This window comes from Podarcis vaucheri (assembly GCF_965113315.1).
Source record: "Podarcis vaucheri genome assembly, chromosome: 16".
NCBI lineage: Eukaryota > Metazoa > Chordata > Lepidosauria > Squamata > Lacertidae > Podarcis > Podarcis vaucheri.
In genome coordinates, this window is record NC_138754.1 from 6,007,963 (window position 1) to 6,029,870 (window position 21,908).

Here is a 21,908-nt window from a genome sequence, read left to right on the forward strand (position 1 = left end):
CAGAATGAGCTTCAGAATGAGCAACTGAGGATCTTAACATGCAACTAAGATATCTCAAAAACAATTCATGCCAGATGAATCTCATTTCATTTTTTATTAGATTTACAGTGGTACCTCGGGTTAAGAACTTAATTCATTCCAGAGGTCCGTTCTTAACCTGAAACTGTTCTTAACCTGAAGCACCACTTTAGCTAATGGGGCCTCCCACTGCTGCTGCATCACTGCTGCCCGATTTCTGTTCTCATCCTGAAGCAAAGTTCTTAACCCGAGGTACTATTTCTGGGTTAGCGGAGTCTGTAACCTGAAGTGTATGTAACCTGAAGCGTATGTAACCCGAGGTACCACTGTATAAGCTTGGTAGATCAGGGGAATGCTGTGGTCATAGTGTGTCTTGATTTCAGTTAGGCTTTTGACAAAGTCCCTCATGGCAATTATAGTGCTTTAAGGAGAGGCCGGAGAATCTGTGGCCAGCTATTCATAGAATTTAGTGTTGGAAAGGACCCCAAGGGAAGGCATGTAGCTTAGTGGTAGGAAAGCTCTTTTGCAAACAGAAGTTCTCAGATGACAAAGCCCTCCATTATATTTTGATGGAGAAGCTGATAAAATGTGGGCTGGACCAAGTTACTTTATAATGGATTCGTAGCTAGTTGACTGATCATATCTAAAGAGTCTCGCTAATGTTTCCAGAACATCCTGCAGGGGGGGAAAAATGCAAGTGGAGTTCTACAGAGTTCTGTCCTGGGCCTGTTGTTGTTCAACATCTTTCCAAGTGCCTTGGGTGAAGAAAGTGAGGGGATGCTCATTCAAACTGGGAGGCGTAGCTAATGCCACAGAAGACTCAAAATGCCCCCAACAGATTGGAGAACTGGGCCCAAACTAACACAATTAATTTCCTGAAGCCAAACTTTGTTGATTTCTCTAACAAAGTCAAAACTTGGGATGAACATAAATTGTCCATGATAGTAATCACATGGTCAACACTGCCCAGATCAAAAGATGTGTCTACATTGGAACCCCATGGCTGTGCCACATTTATCACCCCTTCAATTCATCCTTAGAACCAACTTCTCCTTGGCATGTCATTGACACATCCTTCCTTCATGCAGGGACCCATAGATTGCAGCAAATATGGGGCAAGATTTTGTCCAGTATCTTGCCCATGCGATGAGCTCATGGGGAAAATTACCGACTTAACTTCCTCATCCTTCAAATTCCATTCTAGCAACAACTTATACATTTTGGATAAAGTTTTGAGATCATTATTTATTATTTCAATCTGAAATTTTGAATCCTTGTCAGCATAACCACCTTCTTTAATATCTTTCCTAAACATTTCATTTATTTGAAAGTAATGCAACCAATCATATACATGTTCTTTAACCTGTTCATATGATTTCATTTTCCATTTCCCCCCTTCTTTAAATAACAATTGACCATATGTGATCCAATTGCCTCTCATATTAATTTTCTTTATGCTCATAACTTCTAATGGAGATAACCAGTGTGGTACTCTAGGTTCTAATAGGTTTTTATACCTATCCCATACTTCAATTAAAGGACCTCGGAAGATGTAGTTCTCAAAACCTTTATGGATTTTCTTCTTCTCATACCATAAATACTCATGCCATCCAAATCTGTTGTCAAACCCCTCTAAGTCTAACAATTCCTTATTTTCTAATTTTATCCAGTCTTTCAACCAGCAAAGGCAAGATGCCTCATAATATAATTTCAAGTCAGGCAGGGCAAAGCCTCCTCTTTCGCTCACATCTGTTAGTAACTTAAATTGAATTCTCGGCTTTTTGCCCTGCCAAATATATCTTGAGATCGCTCTTTGCCACTCTTTGAAAATCCTATTCCCTTTAATTATGGGGATAGTCTGAAATAGAAATAACATCTTTGGAAGCACATTCATCTTAATTGTGGATATCCTGCCCCAAAGTGACAGTTTCATTCTTCCCCACACCTCCAAGTCCTTTCTTATTCCATTCCATACTGGTTCATAGTTATTCTTGAATAGATCTATATTTTTGGGAGTTACCCATATTCCTAAATATTTCACCTTTTTAACCACCTCTATTTCAGTTACACTTTGATCCATGTTCTTCGCAATCATTTTCGTTTTCTTCTTGTTTAGTCTAAAACCTGCCACTCTTCCGAACTGTTCAATTTCCTCCAATACTTCTTTTGCTGTACTTGTTGGTTCTTCTATCATTATTACCAAATCGTCTGCAAACACTTTAATCTTATATTCATTTTGGCCAATTGTCACTCCTTTTATTTTCCTATTTTGTCTTATCGAATTTAAAAGAACTTCTAGCACCGTTATAAATAATAGTGGTGAAAGTGGGCATCCCTGTCTTGTTCCTTTTGATATCTTTATTTCTTCTGTGACTACATTATTTATAATCATTTTGGCTTTTTGTTCTGTATAAATTGCCTTTATTCCATTAAAGAATTCTTTACCAACCTCCATATATTCCAAGTTTCTCAACATAAAGTCCCATGCTATATTGTCAAAGGCCTTTTCTGCATCCACAAACATCATTATGGCTTGTTTCTCATTCCTGGCAGACAAATATTCCACAATATTAATTATATTTCTTATATTATCTTTCATCTGCCTGCCTGGAAAGAAATCCGCCTGATCCTTATGAATGATTTCTAACAATATATTTTTCATTCTTTTCACAAGGATTCCTGCAAATATTTTATAGTCTGTGTTTAGTAATGAAATCGGCCTGTAATTTTTGACTTGAGTTAGGTCTGAATCCTGTTTTGGAATAAATGTAATGTATGCTTCTTTCCATGTTTCCGGGATGTCTCTTTCTCTTAAAATGTTGTTCATTACTTGGCATCATCAAAGTAGATTGTAGTAACTTGTGGTGAATCCGTCTGGACCTGGAGCCTTTTCCCTTTTTAAGTCTTTTATTGCTTCTTTTATCTCTTCTACTTCTATTGGGGTATTCAACTGTTCTTTTTTATCTGTCGGGATCTTCTGTGCCTTTTTCTCCTTCAGAAATCTCTCTATTTTCCTCAAATTGTTTCCTTTCTCTATTTTTATATAGTCTTCTGTAGTAATCCAAGAATCCCTTTCTAATTTCCTTCGGATTGATTATCTCTTCTTTTGTTTATTGTATTTTGTTCCTTTCTTTTTTTTGATTTGCCATGCAAGCCATTTTCCTGATTTATTCACGAACTCAAAGCTTCTTTGTCTCAGTTTTTAAATATTCCATTCCACTTCTCTATTTATTATCATTGCAAACTGCGATTGTAGAGCTTTGATATTTTCTTTTATTTTCCTATTGTTGGGTTTTTGGATTAATTTTTGTTCATTGTCCATTATCTGCTTCAAAATTTCTTTTTTACCTTTTTCTCTGTTTTTATTCTTAATTGAATTCTGCTGAATGAAAAATCCTCTCATCACTGCCTTGCTTGCATCCCAAACCACTTTTATCTTTGTACCCTTGTTCAAGTTGTCAACAAAATATTCAGTTAACCTATTTTGTGCTTTTTCAATGATTTCCTGATCATCTAAGAGATAATCTTTCCTTCTCCATCTGAAAGTTCTCTCCTCAAAGCCTTTTAGTTCAATTTTTATTGGACTATGGTCAGAGATCATGTTCGGTTGTATTTCTATCCGTTGGGTTCTTGGAGTCAATTCACTCGAGATCCAAATCTGATCAATCCTTGACATTGACTGGTTCGGTTCGGAATAATAAGTAAACTGTTTGTCCAATGGGTGTCTAAGTCGCCAAATATCTATCAAATTACAATGTTTTATCATTGAAAAAAAAGGATTTGGGTAGCTTCCCTTCCTTGCTTATTCCCTCTCTAAGTCTATCCATTTCGGGAAATGCTGACTTTATATCCCTTCCTCGCTCTTGCCACCAGGTGCAGTGAGTTACCAAGTGGCCTCACCTGTGCAGCTGCGCCTTGCCTCTTCAGAACAAACTTAGGAAGGCCCCAGTCCTGCGAAGCCCTACTAGTCACGGGGCCTAGCTCCTGCATGCACTCCTGACAACCTGCTGCTGTCAAGAAAGATCTGGCCTGATTTTATTCCATCACTGTTGCACAAGTCTGGTTATTTGCTACTCTCATGAGTGATATAATGCACGTCGTGATTCAAAACCAGAATTGAATTGATCTTGGAGACCAAAGGAAGCCAACCTAGGAATGTGAACATGGGCAGAAGTCAGTCTCTTGATTGCACCTCAGCAAAGAAACCGTTGGATACTTTCTGAGTCAAACAAAGCAGTAGATGGTCATAATGAAAAGTTAAAACCAGACCATTGAACTGTGCCCAGGGAAAAAGCAGCAATCGGTAGTACTGAAGCAATGCTGGAATGAGCGTTTTTTTAATCCACTTGAGCCTACGGATTTGTCTTCCACCAAATCAAACTCCCAAATATTCATGAAGGGAAGCCCAGTATAGAACATGTTAAAGTTGTCCAAATTTGAGTCCCTCTAATCATGTGCTTTCTTAAAACTTTTTTATTTTATTTTGACGAAGTAATAATCATAAATAAATAAGAATAAAAATATGTACCCCACCACTGAGACCATTCCATTGTAACTATCCAACATCTCAAATTTCAATACCACTTGTGATGGTCTGACCCCTTTCCATTTTAATAATACAAATTCAACAAACACCCTCCATATCAAGTTAATTTATCATTAATAGCTACATCCCAGACCTCTTTATACCATTCTTCCATTTTTTATTCTGCTTGCCCCTTCCACTTCCTAGCTATAATAATTTGTGCAGCTGTCAGTAAATTTGTGAGCAAGTCCTTCATAGCCTGCAAACCTTCCACTCCATTGTAAATTGTTAATAATGCTACCTCTGGAATTTTGGTCAGCTTTAACCCAGTGATTTCTGTTATCTCCTTAAACACCCTTTGCCAAAACAATTGTACATATTTACACCCCCACCACATGTGAACATAATTCCCTGTTTCCTGGCATCCCCTCCAACATAACACTGAATATTACTTGTTCATTTGATTTAATCATGTGCTTTTAAAAGCCACATGCTGGATCGTAAAATCCCATCCTAATTGCTCAACCCATGTCCAGTCTTAAAATGGTTACATTCTCTCTCATTTAAGTGAGACATGCCATTCACGTGTGTTCAGCCGTTCATTAAATTTATTACGGTGAAACAGATGACCTCTGGAGACAACTGGTGAGAAGTCAGGAGGTTTTTCATTAATAAAACCCTTAGGCTCTTGACCATTGTGAGAAACACGTGTGATGTTTCCTACATTAATCCATCTCATCGCAAATATTTGTAAAGCTATTAGATACATGCTACAACTGCAAAGTAGAAGAATAGTGATCTGGGTTCACCATACTTTATGACATACAAAAAACACTTTATTAGTTTGTTTGTTGCATGTATGTTGTTGTTTAGTCATTTAGTTGTGTCCGACTCTTCATGACCCCATGGACCAGAGCACGCCAGGCACTCCTGTCTTCCACTGCCTCCCACAGTTTGGTCAAACTCATGCTGGTAGCTTCGAGAACACTATCCAACCATCTCGTCCTCTGCTGTCCCCTTCTCCTTGTGCCCTCCATCTTTCCCCACATCAGGGTCTTTTCCAGGGAGTCGTCTCTTCTCATGAGGTGGCCAAAGTCTTGGAGCCCCAGCTTCAGGATCTGTCCTTCCAGTGAGCACTCAGGGCTGATTTCCTTCAGAATGGATAGGTTTGATCTTCTTGCAGTCCATGGGACTCTCAAGAGTCTCCTCCAGCACCAGAATTCAAAAGCATCAATTCTTCGGCGATCAACCTTCTTTATGGTCCAGCTCTCACTTCCATACATCACTACTGGGAAAACCATAGCTTTAACTATACGGACCTTTGTCAGCAAGGTGATGTCTCTGCTTTTTAAGATGCTGTCTAGGTTGCATGTATATCCCACCCTTGGTTCTCTCATTCCTCAGTTAGTTCAGGCTGAGAGGCAGTGACTGGCCCAATGTCACAGCCAGCAATCTTCATAACCAAGTGGGGAACTGAACCCTGGTTTATCAGGTCGTGGTCTGATATTCAGTATCCACAGGTGCCTTATATGTGCCATGTGTAATACAAAGAAAGAAAAATATAGATAACTAGCGTGATAAAAAGATTTCCGTGCTCCCCAGCAGCAAGTCTAAAAATCCTTAGGCACTATATCACGGGAAGAAATTCACATGATCTCCATTCATGTCAATGTAATTCATTTTGAAGCACTGCTGTGAGAACCGAAGGGTAGGAATTAAGGATTTGCTACTGGGAAATAGCTTTAATTACACACAGTTTAAAATGAAGGATGTGAACACAGTCAAAGATGACACACTGGATGTCGGTGTGACAGAGGCCAACTGCTGAACTTTAATGAAAGCCTAGTCATTCTTAAGTAGAGCCTCACTCATTGAGGAAGGATGCACCGAGATGTATAAAAAGTCCCACCATCCAGGAGAGATCCATTCCCTCACTGGATCAAACATCCGTACCAACACCTGCTGAAGAAGGTGAGTCTTATTGCAAGGTTTGTTTAGTATTGAGGTTTCCTTGATTGCAGGAGAACTAAGATCTTGAGCAGCACTCCAATAATCCTGCTTTTCTCAAAGGCTTACACTATTAGTTTTACAATTGTTATTGACCCTGGTTCTCTTCCCACATAATGTGGGAAATAGCCCAGGGTATAACCAGGCAAAAATCCAGATTCTGTGCTTCCACATTGGTTCTCAAGAAGAAGGCTTTACCTCAGTGTTTCCTGTCCTTGGGTCTCCAACTACTTTTGGACTACAAATCCCAACATCCCTAGCTAGCAAGCCCAGTGGTCAGGGAGGATGGGAATTGTTGTCCAAAAACAGCTGGGGACCCAAGGCTGGGAAACACTGCTCTAGATGGATAGCCATGGAGACATCAGATCAAAACCTTGGACAATGGCAGCCGACAATATCCAATCCCTTAACCAACATAGACAGGGCGCTTCATAATATAGTCTCAAATCTGGCAGAGAGAAACCACCTCTTTCTTTCAACATATGAGGAATTTGATGTGTCTGACTGGTTTGTTTCTTTCAGTTGCACCTCCCTTCCCCATTGCAAAGATGTCGTGCTGCTCCCCATGCTGTTGCCACCAGTGTTGCTGCTGCCCCTGCTGCTGCCACCAGTGCTGCTGCTGCCCCTGCTGCTGCCACCACTGCTGCTGCTCCCCTTGCTGTTGCCAGCAACACTGCTGCTCCCCCTGCTGCTGCCAGCATTGCTGCTGCCACCAGTGCTGCTGCCCCCATTGCGGCTCCCCCTGCTGCTGCCACCAGTGCTGCTGCTCCCCATGCTGTTGCCAGCAGCACTGCTGCTGCCCCTGCTGCTGCCAGCATTTCTGCTGCCACCAGTGCTGCTGCCCCTGTTGTGGCTCCCCTTGCTGCTGCTGCTGCCCTTGCTGCTGCCACCAGTGCTGTTGCCACCCTTGCTGTTGCGGGCACTGTTGCTTCTACACCTGCTACCCCACCCCTGCTGCTGTGGACACTGATGCTGCGCCTGATGCTGCTGCAGGCAGCGCTGCTGCCCCTCCTGCTGAAGCTGCTGCTGATACCCAAGATGCTGAGACCAGTACGCCTGGTGCCACTGCTCTTGCAGTCAGTGCCTCTGCTCCCCCTGCTCCCCCTGCCCGTCCTGCTGCGATTCCACGTGCTCCTCTGGATTCCTTCCGTGAGAACTCAAGCCGCTCCCCAATGGAATGCAAGTGCTGAAGAAACCCAGTGCAAGGCATCGCCGCCACCACTACCACAAGCAATGGATTCTCGGACCACTCCCTGCGCTCACCTTGCTGAGCTCAGTGCTGCAACCTATGTACCTTCCTCCTTTATTGTTGTTTACCCCTCTTGTTGTTCACCCCTCTTGTTGTCTCTTTGACTATCAGGCATTTCCAGTGGTGTCACTGGGGGCTGTCTCATTTCCCCCTCTTCTGTTCTTTTCCTAACTCCTCTATTGCTGTAGAATCTCCTTGCCTGCATGGCAAATAATAAAGAAACAAATCACTAACGCAGGATCTTCACTACATTTTACTTAAAGAGAGCGAGAACGAGAGAGTGTGCAAATGTGTGTGTTCATGTGCATGAGGGAGAGAAAGAGAGAGAGAGAGAGAGAGAGAGAGAGAGAGAGAGAGAGAGAGAGAATGAGCCAAGCTCCATAATCAGGTTGGAGTGACTCCATCTAGCAAGGTCACTATTCATTTATTTCTCTCACAAGGAATTATATACTGCTCAAACACAATAGGCAGCTTAACAAAAATGCAACACAAAAAAATAATCAATTTTTAAAATATCCTTTATTTAATTTTAAAAATACATACAGCTGATTTGTTGTTTTTAAGAAATCACAGTACTTTACAATGACAGTACTTAAAAAAGTATACAGTAAAAACCATACAAAAAAGTTAAAATCGGAAATGAGGTAACTATTGTTGTAAGATGTACAGTGGTACCTCGGGATATAGACGCTTCAGGTTACAGACGTTTCAGGTTACAGACTCCACTAGCCCAAAAATAGTACCGTGGAACTTTGCTTCAGGATGAGAACAGAAATCATGCGGTGGCAGCAGGAGGCCCCATTAGCTAAAGTGGTACCTCAAGTTAAGAACAGTTTCAGGTTAAGAACAGACCTCCAGAACGAATTAAGTTCTTAACCTGAGGTACCACTGTATTCTTAACTGCCTGCAATAGAATAGAAAAGTTTTCCAGCAAGCATTTAAAAGTTGACACAGAAGGCACCCGCTGAATCCAGTGGCGTAGCGTGGGGGGTGCAGGGGGGTCCGGCGGCACCGGGCGCAACATCTGGGGGGGGCGCTCGCAGCTCTCTGCCCCTACCTGGCTCATTCACTCTCTCTCACTGCAGTGCTGGCTGTGCGAATCCGATCCAAGCCGCCTGGTCGCCGCCCACTGTGGAGGGGGGGTGCCAGGCGTGCGGTGCAGAGAGAGAGCGAGGGACTATCTGGGGGAGGGACAGTGCAGCGGCCGCCCAGCGCAGCGCTGAGCGCGGGAGAGAACCACACCAGACCAGACCAGGCAGCAGCATGAAGAAGCTGGCAGCAGCGGCAGGTTAGGGGTTAGGGGGTGCAAATTACTTGCCTTGCCCCGGGTGCTGACAACCCACGCTACGCCACTGGCTGAATCTATACTGGCAGAGTGCTCCACAGACCTGGGGCAATGACACTGAAGGCACAGTTTCTTATTGTTGTTGAATGAGCGTCACCAACTCAGCTGAAATCAAACTTAGGTGAAAATATCTGCTAGGGGCATGTGTGCACTGAACAGCCCAAAGGAACATATATCACCCCACCAATTCTTTGCAACTGATGTCAACAGATTAACCTGAACTTTAAATCTTTCTAAATATATATTTGATTTTGCAAATGAATGCAGCAAACAACATCCTCCAGAACTGTGAGTCCTCTCTTTTTGGCTTGCTATTTTGTCGGGACAAAATGGCCAACCAGAGAGGAAAATCTGGACTAGGAAATATAGCTCCTGAAACAGCGAAGATGCAAGCAGTTAATGTCAAAGTACAAAATCTTTTTGCCTGCTTACTTGTAGAATGGCAAAAAGCCTTTGACATTATTAAAGATCCATAATAATAATAAAAATAACCCAGAAGACACAAGCAATAGAAATAACTGCAAATGAAGCTATGGAATTGTGTGAAAATTTCATTAAAAATCCAAACCCTTCTATGATATTATATAAAGCTACCTGGCCACGTGCAATAAGTATTTCTCAGGAGACTATCAGAAAGGGACAATACTAAAAAATTAGGGGTGGTCAACGAGGGACACTGTTGAATTGATACATTAAGAGAGGTTGACACCAGCACCGCCAGCCCCCCACTAGGCCTTCCATACTTTACAGTTTTAAGAGCTGGTTGAGTGTAACTTGTAAAACCCTGTAATTCAACCATAGTGCCCTCTTTTGCCCAGGTTTCTTGAAGAAAGATTAACATTAGTGACCATGTGATGATTTTAGCTTATGAATTTTATTGTTTAATGTTTTTATTTGTACATTGGGGTACTTTTATAGCTTTGTTTAGAGTATGTAATGTTTTAATAATATAAATGTTTTAAGTCTTTTTTTACCAATTCAGTATATTTTCTTTTAATTGTCAAATAATTCTGTGTACATTGCGGCAGCCTTTGGCTATGTGCAATAAAACTGACTGAGACTGAGACCTGGCCATGTGGTTGATCAGGAAAATTGGGAACTTAAAATTTAGATCAATTCCAGAGGATGCAGAACAAGGAGATATTAAAATATTCGTAATAAGATGGTGGCATACCCTCCAATGTTCATCAGATGAAGATGGGATCATTTTTCACTCGCCCTCCCACTTTTGTATCCCACCCTCCGCAGAATATTTCCTTTCAGAAGCAGGATGAGTGACACCCACATCTGCTGCACCATCCAGAGAAAACTCCATGGGATTGGAAGTCAGTTCCTTCCGATAAAAGTAGGCTTTGCTTTGGAAAAACTGGAGAAGAGCCCAGAGACATCAGACCCCGCTATGGTCAAACTCCTTCTCCACAAGTCATTAGCCACGCCTGTTTTCCCATATCTCACTGTTAAGGAAATTAATGACATGCATTTTAATGACCGCTCCCCATGTCAAATGGGGGGCGCCTTTTGCGTGGTCATGCGCAGCCCCCCGGATCCCAGTGCAGCTCCCGGTAGTGTGGGCAGGCTTCGCCCTCCTCAGGCTGGATACCTGGAAGTCTCAGCCAATCACCCAATCCCGCCTGGGGAGGTGTTGCCAGGATATCGGCCAGGTAGGGGCACCTTCTGCCCACACAACAGAAGGTGAATCTTACCTGTGAAGCATCAGTTGGCTCCAGAGCTTCTCCCACCCTGCCCTCCCTCAGTTAAGTCTTCTCTTGCAGGTTAACCTCTTCTCCACAGGTACGCAGGCGCTGCTACGTCAGGGTTGCTGTTGAAGGGCTGGAAAGGAATTTTCCTGCATTGGCAGGTTTTGTCTTTCCTGTAGCAAAACGTCACAACTTTGGAGGTTTCAGGCCTTGGGTTTCAGGCCTAAAAAGGGGGGGGGCATGAAGCAGTGACCTACACCCCCTTGCAGCGGTGATCCTAGGGTTCCCCATTAAAGGGGTCTTGAGGAGAGGCATTGGCCATAGGCCAAGAGGTTGTCATTGTTCTCCCCTCCAATGGTGGCAAAATGGGGGGTGGGCTCTCTGCTTGAACATATGTTCTCCAGAGCCAGCCCAATCCCCACACATTTGGATAACCCTGATGTCCCCCAGATCCCCGGCTAGGGACTGGGAAAGATAGACGCCCAATGCCTGAGCCAAGGTCTCCCTACATCTGAAACTCAATAAAGTTGTAGCCAATTTTAATCCCATAGCACGTTGTCTTGAGTCATTATTCCGCTTGGGGGGGTCGCCTGGGGGTTGGGGAGACTCCGCCTGTCCATGCAATGTGAGAGAAGCCCTTTGGCAAAAGGCCTTTGCAACATTACTCAGCTAAACAAAGGACCCAGATGTACCTATTTACGGTGGATATTTCCCCTTAGCCCTGTTTCTCTATGGATCCACCAATTTCTTGGTGAAATATCACTTTTACAAGTGGAGAGGTGAAATACTGCAGAGAGCGGTGCAGCAGCTATGTCTGGCCCCTGTATCAGCCTTGGGACTCCTCCAGTCAGAGAGCAGGAAATAATTGCCAGAGCCTCCCCTCTGTGAAACTGATTCAACAAGTATGGATAATTATCCAAGCAGACTTGTCCAAAGAGCAGGTATCTATGCACAATCTGCAGAAGTGGATTCTGGAGTCAAGGTATTTGGCATTTTAAGAGAATGGTGGGTAAAGGCCATCAGCAAGCATTATCAGGTATCTTGACAGACAGGACCCAAGCCACACTCTCAAATTCCTGATGTAGACCACCTATTTCTGTGATGCTCATATGATGCTTTTGGGTGGTTTTTGGCTAAGGTGTGGCACAATTTCAAAAGTTTTTAAAATGGCTACACACCATCTACCCCTAACCCAAGCAAATGTGAAGTTAAATGGTCTATCAGAAAAAATAAAGAATAAATCAAAACAGGAATTTGTCTCAAAATGGGAGGTTTTCAAATAATATTTGAAATATAAATATAGTAGTTTAAACTCTGTTGCAGCATTCAAGGAACTTCAGTAATAGTTGCAAGTTAAACATAAGAGTTCATATATATTAAGAAAAAGTTAAATGATGATAAAAGTGTGTATTGGCAATAAGTAATATGAAATTGAAATAAGGAATAGACAGGAGGTCGGGTCTATAGTGTTAAGACCAACTTATGTTTTATTGTTTGCTATGAAAACTTTGTGCTTATTGTTATTCCTGTGTGTAATTCTGTTGTTTTCCCTCTCTTTTTTCCTTTTCTTGCTGTATCAATAATAAAAAAGACATTAAAAAAAAAATAAATACCAACAACGGCTACACACGTTGCTCTGGGACCTCACCTCCTTGCAAGTGGGAGAAGAGCTCTGTTGAACCAAAAAATGAAGATCTTCCTTGCTTTCAATTGGTTCCTGCCTCCACTCTATCTTTTCTGACTGATAGTGAATCGAGAGAGAATTGGGCTGTAAGAGCCAAACCCCATTTTTTCCTTAGCATCATTAATCTTCAAAAAGCCTGTTTTGGCAGGGAAGAACTCCCTCCTTCTGTTTGTGACCCTTTAACTTAGGAGTGGCTAGCCTGTGTTCCTCCAGGCACTGTTAGACTACAGCTCCCGTCTTCCCTGACCACAGGCCATTCTAGTTGCTAGGGCTGATGGGAGTTGTAGTTCAATAGCAGGCTAGCCAACCTGGCTTTAACTGGAGACACCAAGGATTGAAGGTTGGACTGTGTGCCAGCGGCGTAGCGTGGGTTGTCAGCACCCGGGGCAAGGCAAGTAATTTGCGCCCCCTAACCCGTGGATTTGCGCCCCCTAACCCTACAAATCTATGCCTATGAATGATGGTCCCTCTCTCTCTCTCTTTCTCATATTCCAATTGATTCCCATTTCCGCCGATCGATCCCCGAAGCTCTCACCCAGCGAAATTCGTGCGTAATTACGCTTCACCATCCCTAATTCTGCCGCTTCCACCGGGAAATCATGACGGTGCGTTTCTCCTCTCCAAACTTTCCCCGGCCCTTTGCCGGCCGGTGCAGCCCTTTTGGCTATGAGCTCCCCTCCTCTGCCCGCTTCCGACCCCACCTCCCCGTCCAGCCTCCCTACCTCTTGAAAAAAGGTGCCGGCGCCAAGCAGGACACCCCCGCGGCCATCGGAGAGAGGTGGGGCCGAGGGAGGCAAGCCAACAGGCGAGGCGGGGGTAGGTGGCCACGGGGGCGGGCGCTGCCGCAGTCCTTGGGTGGGCAAGGTAAGAGCAGGCAGAGGCTGGCCGGCCGCTCTGACAATAGGGGCGGGCCGAGGGCACGACGGGGCTGGGCCCTCTGGACTCGCCCCCCCCCCCAAGATGTTGCGCCCAGTGCAGCCGGCCCCCCTGGCACCCCCCACGCTACGCCACTGCTGTGTGCACCCAGGGCATAAGAACATTCACTGCCCTAGCAGAAGAGACTGTGGGTGATTTTCTATCAAGTAGATGCCTTTGAGAAACACCTTGCCCACCTGTGATTCCCAACAACTTAACTTCAGAGGTTTAATAGCTCTGACAGTCGAGGTAGAATGTAAGCAGGACGGTTTCAAACTATGGGTCCATTAAGACCAGAACGGTCAACTTTGAATAAAAGCCATTCTCCCAGATCAAAAACAGAGGCAGGAACTTACTCCCTGTCCAAACAAGCTTCTTGAAGTCATTCATTAAGAGATTATTACTGAGTGAACCAGTGTTTGAAACTGCAAAAGAAATGCTATACTCATTTAGCTTAAGCATTTCACACCCAACCCAACTTTAAACCCAAGAAATGCAACAATAATAACACTCTGGGGTGGGTTTTTTATTTATTTGCCATGGTTACAGTGAGATTCTGTGTCCACAGAGGTGGTATTCAAAGTCCTGGCTGGGAAAAGAAATTGTATCATTCGCCAATATGATAATGAGAATGATGTTTCAGGTTGATGGCAGTCATACATCCTTCAAGTACATCAAAGAGGAACGAAAGGAGGGGGCTGTAGCGATGAACAAAGGAGGCAGGTGCCATGCCAAAGGCATTTGGCAAATTAATAGGTGTGAGGAGCTGACCGACATGGATGGTGATGTGGCGTGGTGTTTCTTGCCTCTGAAGACAGCTTGAGGTACTGAGGTCAGCAATGTGAGTGCAAGGAATCAACCAGCAGCCCAGTGCTGACAGAGGTGGGATTATTCCTTGAACCCTGTAGACCCCCTGTTTGCCTTCAAAGCTTCCCTTAGGGTTCTTTAGCACTTGCATTGCTTAGGATAGCATTTGGAACCACAGCAGGAAAACCCACAGCAGTGGCGGAGGAAGAGGAGTGTGGGGGGAGCGCACCGCCCCCGGCAGCGCGATCCCGGTGGGGTGCCATTGGAGCTGCCCCTGCCTGTGCTGGGTGCCATGCCCCCACAGGCGGCGTGTCCCGCCCCCAGGCAGTGTACTACGACCCAAGGACACCCACCATGCCTCTGTGGGTGGTGCACCACGCCACTGGGATGTGCGCCAGCCCTGCCCCTGCCTGCTCTCCACCCCCCAGAAGCACCAGCAGCAAGGGCGCTATAAATCAGTTTCTGCATTTTAGAGGAAAGGAATACAAGAAGACCATGCATGATATTTTGGGAGGTTTTATTAACTGCTATACATGCAGTTGGATTTTGTGACTACAGAGGAGGTATTTCAACAGATGAAAGAGAGGAGAGAGCACCTAATCCACCAAGATGAGAAAGACCATGCAATAGATATGAGATATCTCATTTCTTGCCATATGGGTAGACAGGTCAACGTTCATGCCCGTCTTATTGGGGGGCCTTGCATGATTGCTAAGAAAGCAAAGTAAACAGATGAGGAAAATGCAGGGGTGAACAAGGAGGCAGGTGCAAATTTAAGAGACAGGCACTGACGAATCCAAGGAGTCAGCCAACATTGATGGAGTAGCAGCTCTCAACACTTCACTGAACATCTTCAGCAGCATCCTTGCTTAGGATAGCAGCAACTGGAACCACAGCCGCAGGAGCCACAGCAACCGGAACCACAGCCACAACAAGGACCACAGCATCCGGAACCGCAGCCGCAAGAGCCACAGCCACCACAACCACAGCCGCAAGAGCCACAGCCACCGCAACCACAGCCGCAAGAGCCACAGCCACCGCAGCCACAGCCGCAGGAGCCACAGCAACCAGAACCACAACCGCAAGATCTGCAGCAGCAGGGGGAACAGCAACAGCAGGGAGAGCAGCAAGGAGAGCAGCAAGGAGAGCAGCAATTGGAACAGCACGACATCTTAGCAATGGAGAGGGAAGACGAAGCTGAAAGAAATCAAAGGGACTTCCCATTAACCAACCTTAATGTCCTCAGACACATTAATGACACTTACTAAATGTGTTCTGCAGACCAGACCGGACTTGATTCTGGTCATAATGTTTCTCCACTCGGCTGCTCTGTACGGACATTCTGGGCTGCTCTTGTGCCTAAAGGTTTCTGCATGACATTGCATTGGCTATAAATCTCCATCCTTCAATTTGATTCACACTAGGTAATTCAGCATACTGTGCCTTGAATTTTGCTTAGCTTGGATGTCCAGGGACACTGTGCAAATTGGACAACCTCACAGACGCATTTTGTCCCCAATTCCTCAACCAGGAGTCACAGGCAAGGATGTTTCTATAATGCAACCCTCCTATATAAAGGGTGAATTAATATTAGAGTATTATAAGTTGTATGCATTGGTCATATTAGATACACAGTCTCTGAGTCTCCTTAGGCAACTCAGTGGCTTTCGAACTAAAGTGTCTCCAAAGATTGTCTGAGGACAGAGTTAAATAATTGCATGTCCCCTGAGACCATCCCATCCCATTATGCAACCTAAGAGAAGATGGGAGATGAGGAGACAGTTCTTTGGATCATCCTGGATGCTCTCATAGTAAAGCAGGGCATGTTATAGTCAACTAGTTAAATAATCTTATATAAACCTCCTTAGGACCATAAAGGCACCAAGGAAGAGAGAGAAGTTTGATCCAGTTCCTACTGCAACTGAAACTGATCCATACTTCTCAAAGCGGTAGGCAAACTGACATGGAGCCGCTGTATGGAATTTGCACTTCTCCAAATTTTACAATATAGTGCTCTAACCAAGTAATGCATATCAAAATCGTATATGTTGCCTTAAAATGTACATAAAAATGCACCTATTAATGGAAAGAATAGGCAAAAAGTAGTAATTAGGCAAAATTGCATGTAAATTAAGAAAAGAATGCTGCGGAAGAATTTACAAAGCAAATTGGAAACCTTAAAAACTGAATTTAGGATTATGCTTAGAGCAGACCCATTGAAATCAATGGACCTAAATCACGACCATTAATTGCAACGTGTCTTCTCTGAGTAGAACATATTTTTACACCACCCTCAGGTTTGTCAGCAAGAATAAAATCAAGAGTGTGAGCTCTGCTCTCCTGCAATCAAGAAAAAAAAGAACAGATACGTAACTGGGACAGAATTTACAGGTTCAGAAGTAGGAGTTGGTGTGTGGGTATTGGATCCAATGAGTGAGTGAAGAACTCCTGGATGATGGGCCTTTTTATACAGCTGGACACATCCTTCCCGCCCAAAATGAGGCACTACTCAAGAATGATGATGTCTTCATTAATCCTCAGTGGTTGGCTTCTACCACACCATTATCCTGTGCCTAATGCTTGACTGTGTTCCAATCCTTCATTTTAAAATGCATGTGATATATTTTCTAGTAGTAACACTGTAATTCTTACCCTGTCCAAATAGGGCACTTATAGGATTGCTTCCAAATCCAATGATGTTGAGATGAATCGTCACCATATGAATTTATTCCTGTGATATAATGCCTAAGGATTTTAGTTTTTCAACTATGGACTTGGAGGCATGGAAATCTTCCTTCCTTCCTTCCTTCCTTCCTTCCTTCCTTCCTTCCTTCCTTCCTTCCTTCCTTCCTTCCTTCCTTCCATAGCACATGCTGAGACCCTATCTGCCCACGGACTATCTCACCAAAGTAGTTCAATGCGCTCTACGTGGGGCTACATTTGAAGGTGACCCAGAAACTACAACTAATCCAGAATGCGGCAGCCAGACTGCTGACTGGGAGTGGCTGCCGAGACCACATAACACTGGTCCTGAAAGACCTACATTGGCTCCCAGTACGTTTCCGAGCACAATTCAAAGTGTTGGTGCTGACCTTTAAATCCCTAAACAGCCTCGGCCCAGTATACCTGAAGGAGCATCTCCACGCCCATCATTCTGCTGCTAAGGTCCAGCTCCAAGGGCCTTCTGGCTGTTCCCTCCCTGTGAGAAGTGAGGTTACAGGGATCCAGGCAGAGGGCCTTCTCTGTGGTGGCGCCCGCCCTGTGGAACGCCCTCCCAGCAGATGTCAAGGAAATAAACAATTATCTGACTTTTAGAAGACATCTGAAGGCAACCCTGTTTAGGGAAGTGTTTAATGTTCAATGTTTTATCATGTTTTTAATATTCTTTGTTGAGCTGCCCGGAGTGGCTGGGGAAACCCAGCCAGATGGGCAGAGTATAAAAAATAAATTATTATTATTATTATTATTATTATTATTATTATTATTATTATTATTATTATTATTTTGAACATCATAAAGTATGATAGAACTGGAGCATGTGTTTACATTGTTGAATCTACAGTCTAGGCAGTGGCGTAGCGTGGGTTGTCAGCACCCGGGGCAAGGCAAGTAATTTGCGCCCCTAACCCGTGGATTTGCGCCCCCTAACCCTAACCCCCAGATGTTGCGCCCAGTGTGGCCGGCCCCACCCTGCACCCCCCACGCTACGCCACTGAGTCTAGGATCTCTGACAGGACCCCCACATGGTAAGGCCCCCTCTAAGCCACTAGGCCAGAATGGCCTTTAAAACACCTACAAAAGAAAGATGAGGCAGTCCTGCCCATCTAAGATGCATGTCATTAAACTTTGCTTTAAATTGCAGCTTTTTAAAGGATTTCCTTATATTTCTCCTGAAACATTCTCCTGAGACATGAGGGAAACCCAACACAGAGCATTTTACAGTAGTCTTGCACTTGACATTTCAGAACCACATATTACATCAAAAAGATGATACTTTAATTATTCAGCAACAAACTGGCCCCATCTTTTCTTTTTACTGAGATAGGAAATTGACATGTGTTCAATGCGTTAATTATATTTATGATGGGGGCTTGGAATAAAAAGAACCCTGGAAACAAATGTCAGGTTTTTTTTTTTTAAAAAAAATCATTTATGATTTTCAATTTTATTCATTTCAATACTTTTACAATCATTTTAACATTTTGAAACTTCCTTCCCCCTCTTTCTGCGGTTCCATACATTTATTTTTAATATTTTCTGCATATTCCAAATTAACTCAACTTTATCATTTGTTCATCTACTTTAAATGTATACTCTTATAAAACTGCAGGTTATTACAATAATCCTGCAAATGTTACAGTTTGTTTGTCAATATTCAATAAGCCATTTCCATTTTTGTATAAATTGTTTGCTATCTTGATTTCTTTTCTTTTTTTCTGGTACGTTTTGCCATTTCTGGGAATTCCATAAGTTTTTGTACCCATTCTCCTTTTGTCGGGACTTCTTCTTTCCATGTTTGGGCAAAAAAAACCATTCTTGCCGCTGTAGTCACATACACGAATAAATTTCTATACCGTTTTGCTTGTTCTGTCCCTAAACAAATGTCAGGCATGTTGAGCCTCGGGAAATGTGAGGAGGCCAGAGGACGTCAGGGGCCGTGGTCTCAGGTGCAGATTTTTGAAGGGGGCGTGAAGCACATGGCCCCAGCAAGAACCTCCATTGCAGTGTGGCCCAGCGCTTGTCTCGTGGCATCAGAAGAACCAACCCTTGAGGAGAGGAACATGGGGCCATGTCATAATGGGGGCACCAGTGTGGGGTGCCTGGTTCATGTCCACCAAGAGCTATGTTGTCTGGCCGGGTATGTTGGGATATTCCGTTCCACCTTAAGAACAGACGTGTGGATTGTTGCATGCCACATGCCTGTTTACACTCCAGCACAGCTTGCTGGGAACTTCTGTTTTGTGTATAGCTTTTGCTGCCTTGCTTGTGGACACGAAAGGGATCAGACATGTTTTCCTTATGTCCTGATGTATGCTGAATAAACTGCTTGCGTGGCAAGTTCCCGCCTCCCACCAGTAGGAATAAAGACACACGATACCATTATTAAGGTTAATGGGCTAAAATTGGCCACAACTTTATTGGTTACAGGTGATGAGCAGTATTGGCTTAGGCATTGGTCCTAATCGACTATCCAGCTTCAGTCTGCCTGCCTGAAGGCCGGGAAGGGTTAACACCAGCAGGTGGAGCCCTGCTGATGCACATCAATTAGGCACACCCCGGGGGTCACCACTCGGAGGTGTGCCTTGGGCCATGGCCTCCATAGGCTTTGGATGGGGCTACGCCCCCCGGAATCCTTTACCAGACTACCCTTCAGTAACTGGGGGAGGTGATGGCACTCCCCCCATTCATCTACATAACAATACCCCGGCCAATGCCTAACCGGCAAACCGAGGAAGTTGTGACGATTTGCTAGGAGGTAGGCGAAAAAAACAAAATGGCTGGTGCCAATTTGCCAAGTGGAAAAATTCCTACCAGGCCCCTTAACAATGACCAACCGAAGTCCATAGCAAGGTCAAAGGAGAAACCTTGAAGGGTGAGTGGGTGGGAAATTGCCCAGCTGATTGGTGGCAAAAGAGGACGCTCCTCTGCCGCGCTTGCCTTAAATGCGGCAAGCCACACCCCCTGAGCCAGCTGATTGGCTGGCCAGGGGGATGACGCGGCAGAGGATTCCCCTGATCGCGCGGGGCTGGGAGCCAACCTCCGTGCGAGTGTTGGGGGCGTGAAGTCCACACTACCACCTCCTCCTGAGGCTGGAAGTGGCTTTGTAAATATGCTCACACAGCCTCTCCTGCTACTTCTGTTGCGTAGCATTATCTCTGCTGATTAGATCATGCCCTAGCTTTTGAACTTCGGGTCGCAGATTCATGCTGCACCAAGGACTGGAGTTCATCCGGTACACCGGCTGGTGGGATGGAGCCATCTGCCAATTGCCCCCGCTTCCTTGGTTGTATGCCAACAGGGCTCCCCCCTGTGCAGTACTGCTTGGCCCCACTTGGCTTTGGTGTGGGGCAGGGGCACTACGTGACTTCAGGACCCCCCCCCCAGTAATAAAAGGCCTTGGATCAAAACAAGATAATCCCATTCAACTCCGCCTAATTGTTTATAAAGCAATCCCATAAGTGCCCCTTTAATAATGGCCGGGAATTACAGTGTTTCCAAAACATAGTTTTAATCATATCCCTTTTCAAAATGAAGGTTACGAAGACAGTCAGGGATCACATGCAGGATGTTTGGTGCGTGGCAGAGGTCAGCGTCATGGGTTAATGAAAACCTTGCCATTTTTGAGCAGTGCCTCATTGCTTGTGGAATGGCACCCACTGATATATAAAAGGTCCACCACCTGAAACTCTCCACTCACTCACTGCACCCAGTACCACCGAGCAAGGTAAGTTCAGTGCTAATGTTTGTTTGCATTTACTGTGTTCTCAATTGCAAGGGAGCTAATGTCTTGAGCAGGTAGTTCAGCTAGCAGCACCCCAAATTTGCCTGGATTCTTTCAGAGTTTAAGGTCTGAGCACCTTGCCTGGCATCTTCTCACTCAGAGGAACTGCGATGGTCCAAAGTTAAAGATTTTATGGTGGACTTGTAAAAGGGTAAAAGAGTATTGGGAAATGATCCATAATGAATTGGAAAAAAAAGTTTAAAAGTACTCCCCCCCCTCCCCAAACCAGAGTCCTTTCTGTTGGGGATAATTCAGACTAAAATTCCCAGGTGTCAAAAAGGGTTATTTACGTATGCTACTACTGTGGCTGTTGTTTTGTTAGCCCAAAAATGGATAACGAGTGAGGTCCCAACCAAAGAAGATAATATGCACAACTTGCAGACTTAACATATAGAATAAGAGAACAAGAAGAACATACGTTTAAAGAAGGTTGGAAAACGTTTATTGAATATATGGGAAATAATTGTGTACAGCTGAAAACGTTGGCACCATTAAGAGAAATTCAACAGTAAATAAGTTATGATGGATGCAATAATGGAATACTGAATGGTACAGTTTTTGTAAAATGTGCAGGGATTTATGATATGCAAAATGAACCATGGAAAGAGAAGAATGAAAGTCACTGATATCTTAAGGATGTAAAATGAGTAATTTAAATTGTAAAGCAGAAGACTTAATGAGAGAGAGAGACAGAGACAAAGACAAAGAGATAAAGTTAAAGATTTTTAAAAAGCTGGGAAGCATTTTGTTCTGTTAGTCATTAAAACAGATGGCAGGGGAACTAAGGTCTTGATCAGGGAGCCCAGCAATTCCTGCACACAAAATGAGAAGTGTTCCAATATTTTATAGTGAAACAGGAATCCAGATTCGAGTCCAGACAGGTCATTTGATTAATACTGTCGAGAAGTTGGCTTTTTGCTGAGATATTGCATGTGAATCTTCACATAATGTAGTGGGAAGGCATATGTAGGCTCACCAAATGGAGAAACATGATCTACACGGGTTCCATTAGTGCAGAAAGTAAGGCGTATTTAAGAGTTCTGACCATGCAGTGCTCAGTTAACAGTGAATCCCTTAATTTCCCGAAGCTCCAACACACCTCTCCACCTCCACCTCCACCTCAAAGATGTCGTGCTGTTCCAAGTGTGGCTGCTCCCCC

General features: G+C 44.2%; 2 long non-coding RNA genes across 2 annotated transcripts in view; both read left to right on the forward strand.

The window, feature by feature from the left end:
• The window catches only part of LOC309520744, a 66,668-nt gene that overhangs the window by 44,181 nt on the left and 579 nt on the right, over positions 1 to 21,908 (forward strand). The gene's annotated exons all lie outside the window — the stretch shown is intronic.
• Positions 6,458 to 8,032, forward strand: LOC309521239. The gene is made up of 2 exons (XR_014214596.1): positions 6,458 to 6,514; positions 7,073 to 8,032. It is a non-coding gene; the product is annotated as an uncharacterized lncRNA (long non-coding RNA).